Genomic DNA, 6,635 nt, shown 5'->3' on the forward strand with positions numbered 1-6,635 from the left:
CAAAATTGTGTGTGTGTACAAGTCAAAGATATAGGGCGACTGGCCTACCAGAACGTTAGAGGGCACACATCAAGTTTGTGTGTGGCAGGGAGACATGACTAGAGCGCTCGATGTATCGGTGTGTGGGGGGGGGAGGGGTGGTGGGAGGGGTAGGCAGAGGCCTAACTATAGAGGTAGAACGACTCGTATATGTGTTGAGAAGGAGAGACCCAACTATGTCTTCAGGGAGATCGGTCGACATCCATACATAACTAAAGGACGGGAAATATGATGGGAGAGAGAGAGGAGAGAGAGGGAGGGAGAGGGGTAGAGTGTTGGATGGGTGATGGAGTTGCTTCTCGAAGAGGGTGGGAAAGGCCTACTAGACAAACTGAGGGTGGAACTCCAATGTTATCAATAAGAGTGGGGATGTGTTTCTGTATGTGCCTGTGCATGATAGATCTATCGGGACGCATCCATGGATGATGAAGGGGAACCATGTGTTTGGTAAGCAAACCTAACTAGATCGGTAGATCAATTGTTGTTTGTCGGAGGAAGGGAGAGACACAACTAATGAGGTAGATCGATTGACGTGTGGGTAAACACGAGTTATAAGGACCTAGCTAGCTATATGTATAGCGAGAGATCGGTCGGTGTACGTCCATTTGTTAGAGGCAAATAAGGCCCAGCGAGACGGATAGACAGAGAGAATGGAGCTAGGAGGTGGTGCGAGAGGCCCAACTACTAGCTAGATAGGGGGAGGAGTGTGCGGTTATGAGAGCGATGAAAAGAGGGGCGAGAGTTTACACGTGTGTCTGACCGTATGAGAGACACGAGGCAAGGACACATAAAGGAGGAGATTGAAGGTGTGTTTGTATGTTGTAGGCAGGCATCGCTGGAGAGGTTTATTGATCGGTGTGTGTCGGAAAGGAGTTGTGGAGACTCTGGGAGAATGACCTAAAGAAAAAAATGAATGTGCCCGGTGGATAGAATGCCGAGGGAGGGGGAGGGCGAGGAGGGCGTGTGCATGCACGAGAGAAAGTTAGTGGTAGCTACAAAGGTTAGAGGATTGTGTGGGTGTAAGAGACTAACAAAGATCATAATTTGATATGAAAGCGGATTCATATATTTGAATAGGAGATCATAGTGTTTTAAACATTGCATGCATGAATATAGCGGTGATACACATGCTGTGCACATGTTACACCATAAATGTGATAATGCATGGCGTTTGCAACTCACAGCTAAATGCCGAACAATCTAAACCATACTATACATCAAACAATCTCACATTTTATTTGAATTTGTGATAATGTGTGGCGTTTGCAGCTTACAACTAAATATCGAATAATCTAAACAATACTATATATCGAACATTCTCACATTTTATTTGAATTTGTGATAATGTGTGGTGTTTGCAACTCACATCTAAATACTTGTAGGTGTAGGGGGCGGGGCACCATACATAATGTGATAAACACATTATACATATGAGACATGGTTTAGATTATGAAGATCTAGCTAGAGCTAGAAATGTAATGTGATTTGAAATCAAAATAAAGTGGATTCAAAAAATCTAGTTCGAGTTCATATAGTACACATAGTTCATATGTAACTCGAGACTGTAGATCATAATGATGATTGTAGATCATATTAAAATAGAGAAACAAATTCAAATGCTTTGACTTCACAACAATCATTACTGTAGATCTTATTCAAATAGAGAAACGAATTCAAATTTAGTTCATATTGAAGCGGTAGTATATACGTTTGGAATTCACTAAAACGTTCATTTGAGTAGTAGGTTGCATGCATTATACACATAGAGAAATATTTTAATTGAACATAACATGAATTCAAAGTTTTGAATGACATTTGTAGGGCGCATTGATTTGGTACAGTACACGTTAGGCTTGTCCGGAAATTTCAACCCGCGCCTTGTTAGCCCGAAATATTTAAGATATATCTTTGTCTCGTTGTGCTCCGACAACTCCCTCCATCTCAACCCGCGCCTTGCTATTCCGAAATTACAACGCGCGCGAAAACTCCCACCTCCTGTGAAATCCTGACACGCGAAATGCCCGTGGTACCCCTGAACTGAAAGAACCGCCTCAAATCGGTGGGGGTACTTTCGTAACTTACCCCACATTTCGGACAAGCGCGTCTCTAAGCCATGGTTCCCCACTGCCATCACATCCACCCACCAATTCGTACACCGAGGCCGCGAAAACCCACGACGAAACCCCACACCCTGCTCCGTCCGCCACCCAGCCGGAGCCTCTTCCCCGACGACGTCGTCCACAGCAACACCTCAACGTCCCTCATCCACCATACCGGATGGGGATCCATCGTCGATCTCATCGTCCCGCCGGTTCAGCCACCCCGTCCTCCACCTCCAAGGAGCTGCCCCAACGCTCCCCTCATCTTTCGCACCACCTCCATTCCCACACCACCGTCTTCACCTGCACCACCAGAAGAGCATCATCATCACCGTTTCCTCGGATGAAGCTCCGGCCTAATCGGCGCCACCAAAGAGGTTGTACACTAATCGCCACATTTTCTTCTTGATTCGATCTCACGGTGCTGTCGGCACTCGGTCCCGAGCCGACACAGCGCGGCTCCATCCACGGCGGCGTCACCAGCCACTTCCTCCATGGCGTCGCTCCCTCGGCGGCGACGTCCACATCAGTAGGACCTGCTGCTGCTTTAGCTCTCGCTCGCGCTGCTGCTCTGCTCGTGCTCTTGGTCCCCTGCCTGGTCTGCTCTTGCTATTGCTCTTGCTCGCGCTGCTGCTCTCGCTCTTGCTCTTGCTTGCGATGCTGCTCCGATTTAGCTACACTTCACTCCGATGCCGCCAGGGTGAAGGAAGAACCAGCCGCAGCGGGGAGGGGCTCGCCGGAGAGGTACCCCACTATCTATCTTAGGGTTCAGGATGGGGGCGGTGGTCGCCGGCGGTGGCGGGGCATTGGCGGGGCGGTGGCGTGGGGATCGCTGGAGAAAAAGCTCAGCACGGGGGGAGGGGGCCTAGAGGGATGGCCGGGGCGGCAGTGGACCGGCGGTGGGGAGTGTTTTCGAGGCGGGCAGGGCGGTGCACCGCCGGCCGCGGGCGGTGGGGGCTGCTGTTTGGCCGGCTCAGGGGGTGGAGGTTGAAGATGAACCGCAGGCCCTTGATTTCGTATCCAACGGCTGCAAAATCGACTGACCAGAGATGAAAAAGTCAGTCGACCGACATGTAGCCTCACCTTGCTAGTGCGTTTAGTTTCGACAGCAAAATTCAGTTTCGACGGCAAAATTCAGTTTCGACAGTTAAGTTCAGTTTCAACAGTTAAATTCAGTTTCGACAGTTAAGTTCAGAGATGAGCGGCTGATGTATTTTACATGTAGCACTTTGTGTTTATGTATTTTACATCATGTATTGGAGATGCTATTAGAATTTCACTCAGGTTAATGTTGTTCGTTGTCTCTCTTGTCCTGCTTCAGCCTCGGCGTCGTATAACTCACCGGAGCTGCTCCAACGACGAAACCCTCCATCACAGTGGAGCAGTATCTTGGGCTCCATCTCCAGACGCCTAAGATCTTCTTCCCCTCCTCCGACAGCCAAGTTAGCCGGAGCATCCTCACCGGCCAACCCAATCACGCTGAGATCGACATGGCTTCGCCAAAGAGGTTGTACACTTGTTGCATCTCTTTTTTACTCTACGTGTTATATATATTGTCCACTGAGCACACGGATTTGTTCCTTTAGTGTCTCCTTGAAAGAAAAAACATAGGAATTTTAATTTTCACTTGTCCTCCTTTTCAATTTCCTATTCATGAAGCACAAGACTAAGAGATAGTAGCATAATAGCATTACAACCGTACATTTTCTTTTGGTTTGACTTAATCTCACCATGCTTCTTTGCATCCTGTGATCTTCCAATTGTTGTGAATCAAACACCCAGATTGGCAGAAATCTTGTGTTTTTAAATTCTCTGTTTTGCACGTGCATTCCTATCCTATTCCTGTCTATTTCCTATCCCTGCATTGTTGGAATCCTCCAATTCAAACGAGCCCTTACAGAATTACTTCTCTTACAGATAGTTGTCAAAGAAAACCTTGCGTGGTTTGTCCCGCTCCTTTTGCGCCGCCGTCCACCCCAGCTCAGCTGCTCCAGTGATAGAAGGGTCCAGCACAGCAGGGATCCGGCCTCCAGACTGTCTTTCGCCGCCTCGAATCTTCTTCCCAGTCGCTGGCAGCCATGAAAACTTCACTACCATCATCAACCGAGCAGATGACCTCGAGGACTACACGGGTCCACAAGAGAGGTCACACTCTTTCGTGTCTGCTTATGTTATGCATCGCTTAATATTACATGCTACTTTATCATCTTGTTCACCGATTAGACTCTGAGTTAGCTCCAAACTAATGGTCAAACTTGAGTTTTTAAATGGTTGTGGGGTACATATCGGGGCCGCTATCAATAGTATCTATCTACTATCTGGTTAATCTCCGGTGTCTACTATGAGTTTCATGCTGGGTGGGAAACAAACAGTAAAGAAGCCATTATCTGTATTTTTTAACTGAAGCCATTACCTTCCTGCTATTATTGGTTTTGGGTCTATCCATAGGTTGCTACCATCACTCTGGATTTCTGCATGCACTCCTTACATAATCTCACTATGTTTTATTCCTATGCATGACAGTTATTGTAAACAATGGAACTGAACATGTAGAGCAAAAGAGACAAGCCTTGCGTGGCAATAAAATTTCATGCAGACGTCGCTCTATGGTAGGCGCAAAGGAAGCCCCCCCCCCCCACGCATTTCGGATTGTAATCGAGAGGAAGATATCTGTTCTGAGGTGGATTCATAAGGAGAAGACAACTCCTATTTACCCCCTGAGGTCTTCGCTCTAACTTGGCATGCTGATGTTGGTTATATCATGCATATGGTGTCTTGCATTGCTTACTTTATACATCAAATATGGCATCTGCTTAGTTTAGACATCCTTTGTGCGAATGCCATCTGTTTAGTTTATTCATCGTTTATGTGAATTATGCAACGCCATCTTGTTTAGCTAGGCATCATATATGTGAATTTTGCTATGCCATCCTGCTTAGCCAGTCATCTCATATGTAAATTATATCAGGCCATCCTTTTTTTCGTTACATATTACATTTGTCAATAATGTTATTACATTCAACTGCTCTTCGTGTGCATCAGCCATTTGACACGGTGATGGCAAATTCTAGAGTGAAAACAAGGTCTTCAAAGAAGACTATGCTATCTGACGAAGCGCATATCTCGCTGGTTACGGATAGCTCCTCAGAGGAGGATACAGAGACAGATGACCAGTCCTATCCCCCCCCCCCGAGGTGTATGCTCTAACTTGGCAGGGTTATGTTGCTCATATCGTGTGTATGGTGTCTCGCATCGCTATATCATTTGATTAGTTTAGACATGCTTTGTGTGAATGCCACCTGTTCAGTGTCTAATTACCATATATGTGAATTATGCATTGCCATCTTGTTGCAAGACATTATATATGTGAATTATACAATGCTATCTTGTTGCAAAGGCATTATATATGTGAATTATGCAATGGCATGCTGTTTAGCCAATCATCATGTATGTGAATTATATCATGCTATCATTTTTTTGTATTACATGTTCCATTTGTCGACAACGTTTGTATATTCAACTACTCTTCCTGTGCATCAGCCATTTGAAGCGGTGATGGAAGTATCTGGTGTGAAAACAAGGTATTCAGAGCAGACAATGCTACCTACTGAAGCAGACATCTTGCTGGTTACAGAGAGCTCCTCAGAGGAGGATTCAGAGACTGATGACCAGTCCTATTTTCCCCCTGAGGTCTATGCTCAAACTTGGCAGGGTTATATTACCCATGTCATGCATGTTGTCTTGCATTGCTTAGTTTTTACATCATATATGGATTGCCATCTGCTTACTTGCTTACTATATAAATCATATATTTGAATTATATCATGCCAACATGTTTACATAGTACATACACATCATCTATCTGAATTATGGCATGGCAACCCATTTAATAAATACATCATATAGTTATATCATCTCATCCTGTTTAGTGTTTACACTCATCATATTTTGAATTATGGCATTCTATCCGTAAATGTATGTGAATTATGGCATGCCAACCTATTTAATAAACACATTATATAGTTATGTCATGTCATCCTATTTACATAGTCTCATATTTTGAACTATGTCTTTCCATCTTTTTTAGTTAGCCATCATAATGTGAAATTGTGTCATGCTATCTTGTTTAGTTAGCCATCTTATATGTGAAATTGTGTCATGCTATCCTGTTTGGTTAGACAACATAAATATGAATTATTTCATGCCCTCTTTTATTCCCCACTATCCATTGCACCTTTCTATCATACAATGTCTATACTTTCAATTACTTTTCTTGTTTATTACCATTTGAATTGGAGAGTGTGATGGCAGTATCTAAGGGAGTAACAACACGGTCTTCAGAAAAGATAGTGCTACCAGTTGATGCAGATAGAACCACAGTTGTACTTGCCCAAGGACCAGATCCACCACACATAACCCAAACTCTCGCAGATTGTACCCCTACCCAGTTGGACAGAGAACCAACTACACCCCTTCTAACCCCAACCCCGGCAGATA

Source organism: Triticum aestivum, chromosome 2A (assembly GCF_018294505.1).
Source record: "Triticum aestivum cultivar Chinese Spring chromosome 2A, IWGSC CS RefSeq v2.1, whole genome shotgun sequence".
Classification (NCBI taxonomy): Eukaryota; Viridiplantae; Streptophyta; class Magnoliopsida; order Poales; family Poaceae; genus Triticum; species Triticum aestivum.